We start from the raw sequence: 17,769 nt of genomic DNA, 5'->3' as shown, positions 1-17,769 counted from the left end.
ATTTTGCGATTTATGCGAGGCCCCACTGTATTAGCAATTATTATACCACACTATATCACATCCATGAAGAGCACCTCTTTTCGACTTTTATCAGTCAATCCATTTCTGGTTCTTAATGGACACGTGATAATTCATAATGGCTACTACACGTCCCTATGAGTGCCTAACTTGTTCGTTTTCAAATGTTTTCAAGTCTTTTTTGCAACACCTCTTTCGGATTTTGCAAGAGGTTCAGTTCTTAATTAGTTGCCCATCTCAGCTGCCGGACAGAAAGAGAACAGAGGACACAGAGGGCAGGAAGCCATTTCTGAGGGGTCTCCAAAGAGGCCCGATTTTTTGGTCTTTTTTTCTCCCTTTCCCATATTTTGCACGGCTGGCCTTACCTGTTGGAAAAAGTCCTCCATCCTTTCTTTTCCTGTTGGGGGTCCCCGCTGTCTCCCCCTTTTTCTGATTTAGGAATTTTCAAAATCTTGAAGACACATCAAAAGACTTTCAAAAAAACAAAACCCTAGAAAAAAGGGGTGCCCCTGTCCAGAGAGCGCCGGGTGGGGGGTGGGGGGAGAAAGCTTGCCTTCTGCTTCAGGCAGCCCAGGAAGGAGGAGGATCTCGAGGCCCCCCTCATCCAGCCCTGCCGGGACTCCCCTCCCTCCCTCCCATCCTCCGAGTCGCCCTGCCAGCCTCTCCCCCGGACTCGGCCTCCCCCACAAAGGCCGGAAAAGCCCGAAAAAGGCTCCCCTCGAAGCCTCCCCCGCCCCGGGCAACCCCGCCGGAGGAAGGAAAGCGGCTCAACCCCTCACCCTCTCCGGGGGGGGGCTTGGCGGGGATCCTCCTCTCGAGGAGGCGCCTCCCTCCCTCGGCCGGGCTGGGTTGGGGGGCAGAGAGAGTTTGGGGTCCCCCCACCCCCAAGGGGCTCCTCTGCCACCCTCTCCGGAGGGGGCTCGGCTTCACCCCCCGAAAGGGCCAGGCAGGGAGCTCAGCTCGCCCGGGAAGGAGCTCAAGACCCGTTTCTCTCCGGAGGCTGAAAAACGAGGCACAGGAAGTGGAGTTTTTCATCTGGCAGAGGACACTTCCTCTGGAGGACTCACCGCTTCCCCTCTAGGAAGCCCCACTCACTGCTTTTAACCCTTAGAGAACAGGGACAAAGGCACGCCCCCTTTCTGCCTCTCCCGCAACACGACCGAGGGAACATCCTTCCCAACAGCATTCATTCAATTTCGCTCCTCTGGATTTCCACCAATCCTCACCAATTTTCTCTCTCTTTCATCACCGTTTCCAAGACCCAGCAGCAACATGTGCGGGAAATACAATAAACAGACTTAGAAACGCAGAAAGAATTCTGCATTTTAAAAAATGTTCAGGATAAAATCACTCAATATTCTAAGCAACGCAGTACTTACGGTAAAGTTTTAATCTTATTTACTTATCCTTTAAGATGAAGTACATGAAGTTCTATACTTCTTCCAACACCTGGAAAAGTTGAAGACATACCTTCAGTTATATGGAGTCCCAAAAAGAAGGGACAATATTTAGCAAGAGCTGATTGAGGCTGGTAATAATAGGCAGGGATGTGAACTCCAGTCGAGCGACTTCAGTAAATGATAAAAATAACTAAGTGACTCAACTCGTTTTTCCCCTCAGTGATTTGGACTCCAGTCAAAACCTACCCCTCCCTTTTTGGGGGAGAAAAGGCTTGTTTTCAATAGGCACTCAGAGTTGGGGCATGCACTGCTGCCTTATGGTGGCGAAGGGTCTTGAGTAATTCAGAGAAGCCATGGGCTGTGCCATGCAGGGAGACCCAAGACGGACAGGTCTGTGAGGGTTCGAAGTCATGGGGGTCAGTCACCTCCAATAAAGCACGAGACGGTTTTAACATTTCAACTTGGTTTGTATTTATTTTAACATTAACTGGAACCTCTTGTGGAACAGTCTCTAAAGTCTCTTGCGGCACAAACCCTGGTCGCAAGGGTGTCCATAAATTTCCAACAAACGGGTTACTGTCTTCAAACGTCCACGGCCCCGATACACCTTTCTCAGGCACCGGGTTTTCACCTATTTCTTCTTCTGGTTCAATCAAGGGAAGGGTCTCTTCGTCGCCACTCCAGCCCCATAAGGACGACCCCTCTCCTGTGGTGGCCAACCACGGTCCGGGTAGACCCCCATCTTCTGCAGCTCGGCGAGATGCCATGCCTTTTTCCGCTCTTAACTCCCTCGCCACTGTCTCTCTTTCCTCTCTTAACATACGCCTCCATTCTTCGGCTTCAGTCTCTTCCCCAATATGACGGACGGGGTCTTCATCCTTGTTGCCTCCTTCTTTCTGCCTTCTCGTGAGGCACCTTGACTTGCTCCCACTCCTGTCCAGGGATCCTGGACCCAAATCAGCTCCCAACCACCCAGGATCTCTTCCCACTTCCCTTTTATATCGCCTGCACCCACTTCAATTTCCCTGTCTCTCTTCCCGCCAAAACCTTCCCGGTTTTCTCCGCCACATTTAACTCCTTCAGTGCCTGCACCAGGTCACTGGTATCGACCCCTTGGCGTTTTTGTCCCTTTCCGTCTGTTATCTCCTCCAATTCGCGGGTATCCACCTGCTTGCTTTCTTGTCTAGGTGGGGAAGGTGGAGGGGAAGTCTGGGTCTCCTGAGCCCACGATGGGAGCGACGGCACTCCCACATAAGCCTCCTGGCTTGGGGTCCCACAAGGTCATAGTGTAGAATTCTGACTAAACGTGATCCACCTGGAGCAGGAACTGGCAAGCCACTCCAGTATCTTTGCCAAGAAAACTCAATGGACAGAGACAAAAGGCTAAAAGATATGACGCTGGGTGCTCTCAGATTGTCCCTGACTAGACCCCCCTTGCTCTGGGCACACTTGCCAAGGCTTTGCTGGACCACTGGACAACTGGACCAGTCGTATCCCACACGCTGGACACCAATCAATGTGACAAACCCAGACCTACTGGGATCTGCCACACGTTAACTAAGCTGCCACCAACCATTCCCTATAAGAAGTCACACAGACCAGGGATGGATTTTTAACAAATAAAAGAACAAGGTTTATTTAAATACAACACACAGGGAAAATAAAAGGATCAAGTGAATAAGATAAAGTAACGTGGCTTATTCTCATTCATACATGCATACAGTTTGGTTCACACAGAACCCTTAACTTGAAGCACAGACCCTGAACCTATCAGTTCTGGCTAACCAACAGACACCTGAACCTATCAGGTTGGTACTCTGACACACAGTAGTACCCTGTCTGACACACAGACTCCCACACCAGCTTCTTCTTCCCAGCTGCTGCTTCGTCACATCCCAGCGTCTCCTTTCTCCACACAGGCTTCACCTATATATACAGTACAGCCCCTCCTCCTGATGTCCCGCCTTCCACTCCCCATAGGATGGAACTTTCCCTCCAAACCCATGACAGACAGGTAACATCAGTGCTGTATGTAACACCTCCCCTCTTTATAAGTTGTTTTGTAGGGGGAAAGCTAAGGTGCTTTTTCCCAAAAAACAACCTGGATAAAACACACAACACAGTTATATAATAACACACAATACCATACTTACTTATACTTACATTCTAAGTTAACCATATCAATTAGGCATTTAACCATTTACCATATACATTACATCAATTTACCTTTATTCATACAAACCAAGTTCAAAAAACAGGTACATTTAACTTTTTGTCATCAATATATATACATAGTCCATGTTTCTTTCGCCGTCTTCATTCTTCAGGTCTTCTTGACAAGGCGTCAGCAACACAGTTAACTGACCCTCTGACCACCTTCACTTCAAAGTCATAGTCCTGTAGGTTTAAAGCCCACCTCATAAGTTTGCTATTGTGGGTTTTCATTGTCTTTAACCATTGCAGTGGTGAATGGTCAGTGCACAGAACAAAATGTCTTCCCCAGATGTAAGGCTTGGCCTTCTGGATCGCGTAGACTATGGCCAAACACTCCTTCTCCACGGTTGCCAAATGTCTCTCACCTTTTTGAAGTTTCCTACTCAGGTAGGACACTGGATGCTGGTCACCATTCTCATCCTCCTGGCAAAGAACTGCTCCTACCCCGCTGTTAGACGCATCGGTGTAGATGATGAACTCCCTGTCGAAGTCTGGAGCCCGCAGCACTGGATAGTTGATTAACGCCTCCTTCAACCTCTGGAACGCCGCCTCACAGTCGCTGGTCCACGGGATGCGGTCATCAGCCTTCTTCCTCGTCAGATCGGTCAGCGGAGCCGCAATCTCGCTAAACCTCGGGATGAACTTTCTGTAGTAGCCCACCAACCCAAGAAATGATTTGACTTTTTTCTTGGTGTTGGGTCTGGGCCAATCACGAACTGCTTCTATTTTGGCCTCTAGGGGTTTTATCACTCCTCCCCCTACCATGTGACCCAAATATTTTGCTTCTGGGATACCCAGCTGCAGTTTGCTCTCTCTGCAGGGCCTAGGCCAAAGCACTTCTTCCCCTGGATTAAAGCGCCTCTCCCGGCCTTCCTGGTCATCCCAAGCTTTCTTTCTGACCTTTTGAGCTTGCAGGGTCTCTGCTGCTAGCTCTAGGTTTCTATTTAGGTCATTCATCAAGGTGTCTATGTATGTCACAACGTCTTGTGGGTCATCCTGGGTGATCTGCTCCCAATTTTGTTTGATCAAATCAAGGGGCCCTTTCACCCTTCTCCCAAATAAAAGTTCAAATGGACTGAACCCGGTACTGGCTTGTGGCACTGATCGATAAGCAAACAAAAGGGATTGCAGCTTCTGGTCCCAATTGTTTGGATTCTCTGCCAAGTAAGCCCTAATCATGCGCATTAGAGTCCCATTGAACTTCTCAGTTAACCCATTACTTTCAGGATGATAGGCAGTGGTTTCCTTGTGCTTAATTCCACAGATTTGCCATAAGCGTTTCATGAGCTTTGATGTGAACGATGCGCCCAAATCTGTGATTATTTCTGAGGCAAATCCCATCCTGGACATATACCCCACCAAAGCATCTGCCACTGTGTTAGTTTCAATGTTAGTCAAGGGTATGGCTTCAGGGTACCTTGTGGCATGGTCCACAATTGTGAGAATGAACCTGTTCCCCCTCTTTGTGGCCTTGGGCAAAGGTCCCACAATATCCACCCCTATGCATTTGAACGGAGTGTCAATCACAGGCAAAGGGCACAACTTTGCTTTGGTCCTGTCGCGGCTATTCCCCTGCCTTTGACACACATCACATTGTTTACAGAACTCCCTGATCTGCTTCCCTATGTCAGGCCAGTAGAAATTCTGTGTGATTCTCTGCTGTGTTTTGTTCACCCCTAAGTGTGCAGCAAACATGTCAGAGTGCCCCCTTTGTAAGATCATGGGGCGATACTTTTCAGGTACCACCAGCTGACTTCTGATCCCATCTCCCCCTTTTGAGATATTCCTCAGGGTCTCTCTATATAAAATCCCCTTTTTCTCCAGAAATCTCACTGGGGTTTCAGGTGCTAGCTGGGCGTCAGTCACCTGTTCAAAACACTTCTGGAGAGTGGCGTCTGCCTTTTGCTCTTGTCCAAATCGGCTGTCTGTGGTCAAGGTTTCCACCACAGCTTCTGAACTCCCCTCTGCTTCCGTCTCGGGCTCATCATTACCCCCCTGAACTGTCCCCGTGGTGGCTTGTGAACGTGTAATCACTAGCACCCGTTTCACATGTTCAGCCAGGTCATTTCCCACGAGCACGGCTGCTGGCAGAGTCGATGAAATCGCTAGCCGCCAAACTCCCCTCCAGCCTTGAAAGTTGACAGGTACCTCCGCGACTGGGAGTGAGATTATCTGCCCCTCAATCCCTGCTACCTTTATGCTCTCATTCGGGATTATATATTCCCTAGGAATAATATCTGGATGGCACAGGGTCACCTGAGAACAAGTGTCCCGCAGCCCCCGATACTGACGGCCAAGTATTCCTACGTCCACCCCTGCTGTCTCAAACAACTGAGAATCTGTTCTCACGAGCAAGCATCGCTTGACTTCTACAAGAGGACCATTTTCCTCAGCCTGATCAGCAGATGTAGCTGTTCCAGATTGAGTCGCCATGGCAACAGGCTCCCTCAGTGACAATGACCCTTGCTCTTTCTGGACACAGAACACAGCTTTTGGCTTGGTCCCACTCGAATCCTGAGCCACCATTCCTTTTAGCTGCTTTAATTTCTCACACTCTGAGATTAGATTTCCTTTCCCTGACAGAAATAACATTTTCTGGTGTACTTTGATTCTCTCTCATCTTGTTTTGGTTTTCCCTCCAAAATCTGAGGTCTTGGTTTCATGTCTGAGGGCTTCCCTTCACCATGGGCCCCTCCCCCTTGCTGGCTTTTCCCTGGTCCCTGAGAGTACTTGCTGTAGGTTTCTTTGGGTTTTCCTACAGATTTCTCCTCACCTAAGGGCTTTCTTATCTGGTGAATAAAATCTGCAATCTCGGCGGCTTCTGCCACAGATTTTGGTTTCCTTTCCCTCACCTGGAATTTCAATTCCCCATGCAGGACTGAATAGAACTGTTCCAGCGCTATCAAATCTTTAAGCTGTTGAAAGGTCTCTGTCCCCTCCTGCGATAGCCATTTCTCAAGCAGCCTCACCAATTGGGCCCCCACTTGGGTAAAAGTCTGCTCTGGCTTTTTGGTGATTGACCTGAATCTTTGCCTCAGCTGTTCCGCATTTATCCCATGTCTGGCAAACACCAGTTTTTTAAACTCTGCAAAATCTTTCATCAGTTCCTCAGGCATCTCGGCATAAACCTCAGCCAGGCTACCACTGATTAAAGATCGCATGATGGTCATCTTCTCAGTTTCCCTCACTGAGAAGTCCACAAACGCTCTTTCCACTAAGGAAAAGAACACCTCAGGACAATCTCCCTTGTGGTACACAGGGAATTTCTTCAGGTCAGCTTTAGACAATTGGCCTCCCTCAGAATCCCTATTGTTATTATTGTTCTGGTTCATCAGTTCCAGTTTTCTTATTTCAAACGCCATTCTTTCTTTTTCCAGAGCAATTTTCTCTCTCTCCATTCTTTCTTCCCTCTCCATTCTCTCTAATCTTTCTTCTTTTTCCAATTGCCTCATCCTCAGTTCATGCTGTTGGGCTATGAGTATTTTTCTGAGTTCTGGGTTTTGCTCTCCTGTGCTGTCACCTTGCACTGAGCCAAATTCATCCTCAGAACCTTGGTCAACCTGGGGGTCTTTCACTTCACCCATTTCTGCCATTTGGCTTCGAGTCAAGGGCATAATCCCCCCTCAGAACAGGCTGCTTTAAAAAGTCAAGCCTCAAAATAAAACGACCACTTTTTTTTTTCTTTTCTTTTGCCTCAGAAGCAGCTTTCCCTAGAGATTGCTGCTGTCCTTCAGCTCTACTTGCAACTGTAGCGAGTTAGTCTACCCCCCTCTGCTGGGCCTCTCAGCTGGCAGGCTAAATCACTGTTACTATACAGTTTTGCCTCAGCTTTTTTCCCGCCAAAACAAGTTTCCTCAGAGCTCTCTAATCTAGTCCCCAATCTGAGGTTACACGTTCTTCTACTAGCGCACCTCCCCGTGAGGTACACCTAGAAGATTACCTACGTGCTCTCAGATTGTCCCTGACTAGACCCCCCTTGCTCTGGGCACACTTGCCAAGGCTTTGCTGGACCACTGGACAACTGGACCAGTCGTATCCCACACGCTGGACACCAATCAATGTGACAAACCCAGACCTACTGGGATCTGCCACACGTTAACTAAGCTGCCACCAACCATTCCCTATAAGAAGTCACACAGACCAGGGATGGATTTTTAACAAATAAAAGAACAAGGTTTATTTAAATACAACACACAGGGAAAATAAAAGGATCAAGTGAATAAGATAAAGTAACGTGGCTTATTCTCATTCATACATGCATACAGTTTGGTTCACACAGAACCCTTAACTTGAAGCACAGACCCTGAACCTATCAGTTCTGGCTAACCAACAGACACCTGAACCTATCAGGTTGGTACTCTGACACACAGTAGTACCCTGTCTGACACACAGACTCCCACACCAGCTTCTTCTTCCCAGCTGCTGCTTCGTCACATCCCAGCGTCTCCTTTCTCCACACAGGCTTCACCTATATATACAGTACAGCCCCTCCTCCTGATGTCCCGCCTTCCACTCCCCATAGGATGGAACTTTCCCTCCAAACCCATGACAGACAGGTAACATCAGTGCTGTATGTAACACATGCTACTGAGGAAGAGCAGAGGACAAATACAAGTAGCTCCAGAGCTAATGAGGTGGCTGAGCTAAAGCCAAAAGGACACTTAGCTGTGGACGTGCCTGGGAGTGAAAGGAAAGTCCGATGCTGCAAAGAAAAATACTGCATAGGAAACTGGAATGTAAGATCTATGAACCTTGGTAAACTGGATGTGGTCAAACAGGAGATGGCAAGAATAAACATTGACATCCTGGGCATCAGTGAACTAAAATGGAAGGCAATGGGCGAATTCAATTGAGATGATTCTCGTATCTACTACTGTCTGCAAGAATCCTGTAGAAGAAATGGAGTAGCCCTCAAGGTCAACAAGAGTGGGAAAAGCTGTATTGGGATATACTGTACAGTGGTGCCTCACAAGACAAATGCTTCGCGGGACGAAAAACTCACAAGACGAATGGGTCTTGTGAGTTTTTTGGTGCAGGGTCTTGTGAGAACAAGTTTTGTGAGATATTTTTCGGCTTCCGCGGCGGGTTTCCCATAGGAATGAATTGAAATTTAATCAATGTGTTCTTATGGAGAAAAAAGTCAGAAACCAAGGCAGAAAAAAGTCACCAGGTACAGTAGACCGAGGCTGCTGCCTCTCAAAATGGCTGTCGCCTCTCCAAATTGGCTGCCGCCTCTCTGCTGGTTGCTGACCCTCAGCTGTTTGGCACTCTGCTCATGCAGAGTCTAGGTTGCAACGGGGCTACCAAGGCACTGTGAGGAGCGGGGCTCGGATTTTTTTCTGACTTTTTTCTTTGTTTCTGACTTTTTCTTCCCCCATAGGAATGCATTAATTAAATTTCAATACATTCCTATGGGAAACCATGCTCCGTAAAACAATATTTTAGCTAGACGGCATTAACCGTGGAACAAATTAATTTGGTCTTGTGAGGCAGTACTGTAATCTCAAAAATGATAGAATGATTTCAATACGAATCCAAGGCAGACCTTTCAACATCAGAGTAATCCAAGTTTGTGCACCAACCACCGATGCTGAAGAGGCTGAAATTAACCAATTCTATAAAGATGTACAACACCTAGAATGAGAAGATCTTTCTTTGGTGTCAGTTCTAGAAGGACACCAAAGAAAGATCTTCTCATTCTACGGGACTGGAATGCTAAAGTAGGGAGTCAAGAGATAAAAGGAACAACAGGTAAGTTTGGCCTTGGAGTAAAAAAGAAGCAGGGTAAAGGCTAATAGAGTTTTGTCAAGAGAATAAACTGGTCATCACAAACACTCGTTTCGAACAAAAGAGCCAACTCTACACATGGACATCATGAGTTGGGCAATACCGAAATCAGATTGATTCTGTTCTCTGCTGCCAAAGATGGAGAAAGTCTATACAGTCAGCAAAAACAAGACCTGGAGCTGATTGTGGTTCTGATCATCAGCTTCTTATAGCCAAATTCAAGCTTAAACTGAAGAAAGTATAAAACACTATTGGCCTAGTCAGATATAATCTAAACTAAATCCCTTATGAATACACAGTGGAATTGAACAGATTTAAGGAACTAGATTTGGTGGACAGAGTGCCTGAAGAACTATGGATAGAGGCTTGTAACATTGTACAGGAGACAGCAACAAAAACCATCCCAAAGAAAAGGAAATGCAAGAAAGCAAAGTGGCTGACCAACGAGGCCTTAGAAATAGCAGAGAAGAGAAGGGAAGCAAAATGCAAGGGAGATAGGGAAAGCTACAGAAAGTTGAATGCAGACTTCCAAAGAATAGCAAGGAGAGACAAGATGGTCTTCTTAAATGAACAGTGCAAAGAAACAGAAGAAAAGAATAAAAAGGGACAAACCAGAAATCTGTTCATGAAAATTGGGGATATTAAAGGAACCTTTTCTGCAATGATGGACATGTTAAAGGACAAAAATAGTAGGGACCTCACAGAAGCAGAAGACATCAGGAAGAGGTGGCAAGAATACACAGAGGAATTGTACCAGAAAATGTGGACGTCCCGGACATCCCACATAGTGTGGTTGCTAACCTTGAGCCAGACATCCTGGAGAGTAAAGTCAAGTGGGCCTAAGAAAGCATGGCTAACAACAAGGCCAGTAGAGGTGATCACATTCCAGTCAAACTATTTAAAATCGTAAAAGATGACACTGTTAAGGTGCTACACTCAATATGCCAGCAAGTTTGGAAAACTCAGCAGTGGCCAGAGGATCAAGGGCCTCGTGGCGCAGTGGTTAAAACTGTATTGCAGCTAAAACTGTGCTCACGACCTGGGGTTCAAATCAAAGGTTGACTCAGCCTTCCATCCTTCCGAGGTCGGTAAAATGAGTACCCAGCTTGCTGGGGGGGCAATGTGTAGCCTGTATAATTAAAATTGTAAACCGCCCGGAGAGTGCTTGTAGCGCTATGAGGCAGTATATAAGTCCAAAAAAAAGAGATCAGTTTACATCCCAATCCCAACGAAGGGCGGTGCCAAAGAATGCTCCAACAACCATACAATTGCACTAATTTCACATGCTAACAAGGTTATGGTCAAAATCCTACAATGTAGCCTTCAGCGGTGTGTGGACAAAAAACTCCCAGAAGTACAAGCTGGATTTCAAAGTGGCAAAGGAACTAGAGACCAAATTGCTAACATGTGCTGGATTATGGAGAAAGCCAGAGAGTTCCACAAAAACATCTACTTCTGCTTCATTGACTACACAAAAGCCTTTGACTTTGTGGACCACAGCAAACTATGGCAAGTTCTTAAAGAAATGGGAGTGCCTTATCTGTCTCCTGAGAAATCTATATGTGGGACAGGAAGCAACAGTTAGAACTGTATATGGAAAAACTGATTGGTTCAAAATTGGGAAAGGAATACAAGGCTATATATTGTCCCCCTGCTTATTTAACTGATAAGGAGAATACATCATTCAAAACCAGGACTGGAGGAATCCCAAACCAGAATTAAGATTGCCGGAAAAAATAACAACCTCAGATATGCAGATGATACTACTCTGATGGCAAAAAGTGAGGATTTAAAGAACCTCTTAATGAGGGTGAAAGAGGAGAGCACCAAAATGGTTTGAAGTTCAACTTCAAAAAAAACTATTATCATGGCCACTAGTCCCATCACGTCCTGGGAAACAGGAGAAGATATGGAGGCAGTGACAGATTTTACTTTCTTGGGCTCCTTCATCACTGCAGATGGTGACAGCAGCCATGAAATCAAAAGACACCTACTTCTCGAGAGGAAAGCAATGACAAACCTAGACAGCATCTTAAAAAGCAGAGACATCACCTTGCTGACAAAGGCCCACACCGTCAAAGCTATGGTTTTTCCAGTAGTGATGTATGGAAGTGAGAGCTGGACCATAAAGAAGGCTGACCACCGAAGAATTGATGCTTTTGAATTGTGGTGCTGGAGGAGGCTCTTGAGAGTCCCCTGGACTGCAAAGAGAACAAACCTATCCATTCTGAAGTAGATCAACCCTGAGTGCTCACTGGAAGAATAGATCCTGAAGCTGAGGCTCCAATACTTTGGCCATCTCATGAGAAGAGAAGACTCCCTGGAAAAGACCCGGATGCCAAAAGACTTGCCAACATCCCTGAGAAAAGCCTGCTCTGGAGGTCATGAAATCACAGGATCTCCGTAAGTCAGAAGTGACGTGAGAGAACAAAACAACACCTTTATTTGTGCTCAAGGTGGCTTAGGAACTTTTAAAAAGAAGAGAAACAGATAAAAACACATTGAGCTTAAAAAATGATACAAACCTGCCTTACCATCATCCCATTCATGGCATGGTATTATAATTGAAACCATGATAATAGCAAAGGATGCAGATACACTGTTACTGGGTTCGTTAAAGATCTGGAACAGTTACTCCTTTTTGGTGGGAAATGACGACTTATGTCTCCTTTTGAACCTTAACAGGTTTATTTAATTTAACATTGGGTGAATCTACAACAACTTCTATTGGTTCAAAACAACTAAAATCTGGTAACTGCGCAAATTGTGAGGATGATGATAACTCTGTCTCTAAATGGACAAGGTTCATTGAGGGGCTGGCCGAAAACGTTTCCGCTCTCTGGGCTTCGTCAATGAAGCACTTTGAACCGCACATATTGTCCAACATCAAGGTTGTCTGGCTCAATCTCCCTCTGGTGGTGGATGATGGAAGGAAAGGTCCAGCAGAAACCACCTTCCTCGAGTGACCTTTCCCCCACCAGAAGACCAGGACCGTCCATTCTAGGGCTTCAGTCTCCTTCTCTTTAGATTTATCTGGATTAGGTACGAATCCTCCTATCTTCAGATTAGGGACATCTTCTAACAACCCGTGTGTTCTATCATAACCAACTTATCCCTCTTTCTTTTCCTCTTTCCTTCTCCCCCCTCTTGTCACCTTCTCCCCTGTTGTTCCCGTCTCCTCCCTCCATATGGATGGAGGGGAATCCTTCTCCCCTCCTCTCTCTCTCTCTCTCTCTCTTCCAGGAGGCAGATTTCAATCTTCTCCTCTTTCCCCTTCGATTCCCTTCTTTCCCCCTCCTCTACATTCAACTCCTCACTTTCTCTTGTCTTCCCTACTTCTATATCTCTTTTCTGCTCAGACGTCTCTAGCTGAGGGGACCGCTCACTCCGTTCTTTCTCCTTTGGGTCTATTGCTCCTTCACATACACAAATGGGAAAAAACAAGCAGCATAGTGGGTGAAAGATGTGCCAACAGTAATTTTCCTCCCTCCTTAAAATCAGTCAAGACGTGGCAGTGGCTTTTGTGACCTACAAGCAACAGACGAGCAGCCCTTTCCTGCATGACATTTCTGAAACTGTTGGTATTTTTAACAGGACCTCTCCTGAAAAATCTTAACAGGCTCGTAAAAAGCCAGGCAGTCAGTCCCTCAGGCAGACAGTCCTCAGTCTGTGCAGGTGCTTCAAGAGTTACATCCAAGACTGTGAAATCAGCCTGCTTATGCAACAAGAAGCCAGATCAGGTCTTTCAGACGTGGGGAACCTATGATCACAAAATATGGGGGGCCAGTTAGCGGCCACTCAACTCCTTCCCTTTTCCAATAGGCTCAAAAATGCTGGTTGAAAGGCTATCTCCACGGCCTCTCACATTAGACTGTGCAGTTGGGAGACCCTAGAGTTCAAGGCAAGGAGGACCATCCCAAGAGGCAGAGGGTGAAGAATTGCTGTGTGAGTACAACTCTGAAAGACGGAGGGCCAGCTGATGACTGGATTTCTTTAGAAAAAGGATTCTGCAAAAGGATTTCCTTTCAAGGGGTGCCCATTCAACTTCCTTTTAGTTGTCTACTTCCATGAATGAAACCGTGCTTGCTGATTATATCAGGCCAAAACAACAAAAGCAGAAATAGCCTTTTCATTAAGAATACCCAGGATAAATCAGAAGGCACACTTTATTATGACCAGCTCCCCACTATCCTCTACCATGATTTACACTGTACAGAAAGAGGAAAATAAGAAAATGGGGAAATTTCATTATGTCATGAAGTGACGGTGAAAAAAGTCACCACCATCTTGATTTCTCTAAAACTCCATTGAGAAAACAACTGGCGGGCTTTAAACTTTACAGCTGGAAGGGTCTCCATGCTGTAAAAGACAGTCTTAGCCACTAAAAGGAAAGTGGAGTGGAGTTAATTTTCTCATGAATGACTTCACCAACAACTGCAATAATTCTCCTGTGTAGGCTTCCCTTGTCTATATACTCTGTGTTGTAAATTGGAAATGAAATCTTTCGCACATCCCTGGTACAGTGGTGCCCCGCATAGCAAGGTTAATCCATTAGTTTAATGCGTTCCAAATGGGCCCAAAACTCACCATTATCCGATGTTTCCCCATGTTTCGACGGCCATTTTGGGTGTCCCGGCAGCCATTTTGGGTGTTCCGATGGCCATTTTTGGTGTTCTGGTGGTCATTTTGGGTGTCCCGTGGCCATTTTGGGTGTCCCGGTGGCCATTTTTGGTGTTCCGGCGGCCATTTTTGGTGTCTGGCGGCCATTTTAGAACCGCCGAACAGCTGTTCCCCTATCGCAATGCGAGCATGCGCTCGCATTAGCAATGGGGAAATCCGCATCGCAATGTGGATTCATCGTTAAACGGTGCGCTTGTTATGTGAGGCACCACTGTATTTATTTGGATTCTTTCCTGTGTGGATTCTCATTCCACATGATATCCAACTTGAATTATCTGGTGTACATGAAAAAAATCCCTGGCTTGCATTTATATCACCTGACCCTTGTGTCCCTGAATGTGTAAATTCTCAGCAAAATGTTTCCCGTACTCCTGGCATTGATACGATTTATCTCCAATGTGGACTCTCTGGTGCACAAGAAGGTGCGTACTCTGAGTAAAACATTTCCCACACTCCTGACACTTGTATGGCTTCTCACCAGTGTGGATTCGATGGTGAGTCAGAAGGTTTGCATTGTTAGCAAAACTTTTCCCACACTCTTGGCATTTGTATGGTTTTTCTCCAGTGTGGACTCTCTGGTGTCCGAGAAGGTGAGAACTCTGGGCAAAGCATTTCCCACATTCTTTGCATTTGTATGGTTTCTCTCCAGTGTGAACTCTCTGATGTTTAAAAAGGCCTGAAATCTGAGCAAAACATTTCCCACACTTCTGGCATTTGTACAGTTTCCCTTCAGAGTGGGCTTTTTGGTGTGTCATAAGGTGTGAAATGTCACCTAAACCTTTCTCACAATCTTGACATTTGTGTGATTTTTCTCCTGTGTAGACTCTCTGGGGTGTCAGAGGACATGAAGTCTGAGCAAAACATTTCCCACATTCTTCACATTTGAATATTTTGGGTCGTGTGTGGATACTCAGGTGTGCAAGAAAGCTTGAACTATGAGTAAAACACTTCCCACAGTCCTGGCCTTTGTATGCTTTCTGTTCTATGTGGACTCTCTGGTGTCTCAGGAGGTTTGAATTGCGATTAAAAGATATCCCACACTCGGGGCATTCGTAAGGTTTCTCTCCTGTGTGAATACTTTGATGTACAAGTAGGGTTGAAGTGTATGTGAAACATTTCCCACATTCTTTGCACTTGTACGGTTTCTCTCCTGTGTGGACTCTCTGGTGTGTCAGGAGGTTTGAATTCCGATTAAATGATTTCCCACACTCCTGACACTTGTAAGGTTTCTCTCCTGTGTGGACTCTCTGGTGTGTCAGAAGGTGTGAACTGCGTTTAAAAGATTTTCCACATTCCTGGCATTTGTATGGTTTTTCTTCTGTGTGGACACTCTGGTGTGCAAGAAGAGTTGAAGTGTAAGTAAAGTATTTTCCGCATTCTTGGCATTTGTACGGTTTCTCTCCTGTGTGGACTCGCTGGTGAACTTGAAGGAAGAAATTCCTAGCAAAACTTTTCCCACATTCTTGACATTGGTATTTTTTCTCTCCTCTGGTGATTTTCTGGTGGCTCGTGAATTGCGGTTCGCTCTCCTCGTCTTTTCCAGATGCTTCCTTTTTGAAATATATGTTTGCAGTGCGGACCATCTTGTGAAGTGTAAGTGCCATTCTTTCCGCAAAATATTTGCCACTAATATTGCATTTATAAGGTTGTCCATCCACAGAACTTTCCTGATCTGTTGGAGAAACAACAAGCATAGAAAAGAAAAGATAAACAAAAAATCCTCTGGAAGGGTAAAAAGGTCTCTACATAACCCAGGAAGAGCCAGAAAAGGAAACAAAGTATGCAATAAGGGGAACTACTGTCATTTTCCTCCTTCACATCTTTTGATCTTTGGATATGCAGAGGAAAGCATTTTTCTCTAGGAAACCTTCTAGTGATTTTAATACCATTGTTTCCGTGCTAATGAAACATGGCCATTTTGTTTTTGTCTGCATCCTGATCTGAATGTGGGGACACATATCAATATACCAGTTGTGTATTTCTACTCCATTTGAGGAAATGGAAAAGTTTACCCTGGAATGAAATCATTAGTCTTAAAATTGCTAATGTCCCTTTCTCTCCTTTTCCCCCTCAAAGAGGTAGCTTAAAGAGTTGGACCTTTGACTTGAAAACTGACTCCACTTTTTTGCCTGGGTACAAAACCTAACTCGTGAAAAAAAGAACTAATGGTGACCCATTCTCCACAACACGAAGAGAAAATAACCCAACAAGATGAGGTGCAATTATATACCAACCCACATCCACCTTCCGCCCAGCACCACGAAAAAGAAGAACTGCACCTAAACTCTAGAAGAGCTGTACTTTTATACTGAATGTTTTCACCACCGTGCCGGGGGTGAGATCATCAACAAGGAACATGAAAAACACCTACCATGCTTGCACAGACTAACATGGATACTACAATTACTTACTCATGCATAAGCACCCTTGAGGGGAGACAATTAGAAAACTATCGTCTTCACCCCATATTTACGACTATATTATTCACTTCGTGACCCCCATGGACCAGAGCACGCCAGGCCCTCCTGTTTTTCACTGCCCCCCAGAGTTGGGTCAAATTCATGTTGGTTGCTTCGATGACACTGTCCAACCATCTCATCCTCTGTCGTCCCCTTCTCCTCTTGCCCTCACACTTTCCTAACATCAGGGTCTTTTCCAGGGAGTCTTCTCGTCTCGTCAGGATCTGTCCTTCCAGTGAGCACTCAGGGTTGAGATTTCCTTTAGAAAGGTTTGTTCTCCTTGCAGTCCAGGGGACTCTTGTGGGAGTCTGCTGACCATTAAAGCTGAGCAAGGAGGTCACCTAGGCAGAAGAATGTATCAGCTGAATGCCTAGCTTTTTAATACAGTTAATATTTATTTATTTATTTATTGGACTTATATACCGCCCCATAGCGCTACAAGCACTCTCCGGGCAGTTTACAATTTAATTATACAGGCTACACATTGCCCCCCCCCCCCCAGCAAGCTGGGTACTCATTTTACCGACCTCAGAAGGATAGAAGGCTGAGTCAACCTTGAGCCGGCTACCTGGGATTTGAACTCCAGGTCGTGAGCACAGGTTTTTTTAGCTGCAGTACAGCGTTTTAACCACTGCGCCACTATGCATGTGTCAGTTGTTGCTAGGCAGAATATACTTGATGCCTCATTGGTTGCAATGTATTTCCTGTGTAACCTGAGTTCTGAATAAAGGGAGGAGCCGGGCGTGGCCAAGTAAGTTTGCTTTTCCTACAGGCAGGACCGAGCAGGCTTCATTCTTGAATCCCTGACTGCAGTCTCCATTGTTTTTCTTCAGAGTACTCTCCCATTTACTGATGTTAGAGCTGGACTCTGACAAACTCTTAAGAGCCTCCTCCAGCACCACATTGAAATGCAATTCCTTCCTCCAAGACTTTCTTTAAAAAAAAGGTCTACATATAGGACAACATTAGATGTGGTGCGGGAGGAGGCTCTTGAGAGTTCCTGGACTGAAATGGTTTGACTACTAAGATGAATTTAACCCAACTCCAGGAGACAGTGAAAAACAGGAGGGCCTATCGGGCTATGGTCCATGGCGTCACGAAGAGTCGGAAACGACTTAACGACTAAACAACAAAGGACAACAACTCACCCATCCCCGTGGGAATATACACCTTTTCATTATAAAATCCTTCCTTTTCAAAGTGGTACCACA

The 17,769-nt window shown here is 45.8% G+C and overlaps 1 protein-coding gene and 1 long non-coding RNA gene across 6 annotated transcripts in view; one reads left to right on the top strand and one right to left on the bottom strand.

The window, feature by feature from the left end:
* Positions 1 to 17,769, bottom strand: part of LOC110071305 (uncharacterized) — a 204,317-nt gene that overhangs the window by 75,450 nt on the left and 111,098 nt on the right. The window contains exon 1 of one of the 5 annotated variants that reach the window (XR_013542609.1): positions 384 to 1,079. The exons of 3 other annotated variants lie outside the window; for them this stretch is intronic. The gene's annotated coding sequence lies outside the window, so the exon portion shown is untranslated. Of the gene's footprint in view, positions 1 to 383; positions 1,080 to 17,769 lie in introns of those variants that run through there. One more of the 5 variants, XM_078388035.1, reaches the window with a different exon arrangement.
* Positions 1 to 17,769, top strand: part of LOC144587481 (uncharacterized) — a 152,305-nt gene that overhangs the window by 112,813 nt on the left and 21,723 nt on the right. The window lies entirely within an intron of this gene.

The sequence above is a fragment of the Pogona vitticeps genome, chromosome 2 (assembly GCF_051106095.1).
Source record: "Pogona vitticeps strain Pit_001003342236 chromosome 2, PviZW2.1, whole genome shotgun sequence".
Classification (NCBI taxonomy): Eukaryota; Metazoa; Chordata; class Lepidosauria; order Squamata; family Agamidae; genus Pogona; species Pogona vitticeps.
The sequence above is the reverse complement of the archived record's forward strand: the minus strand, read 5'-3'. Positions and strand labels throughout refer to the sequence as shown.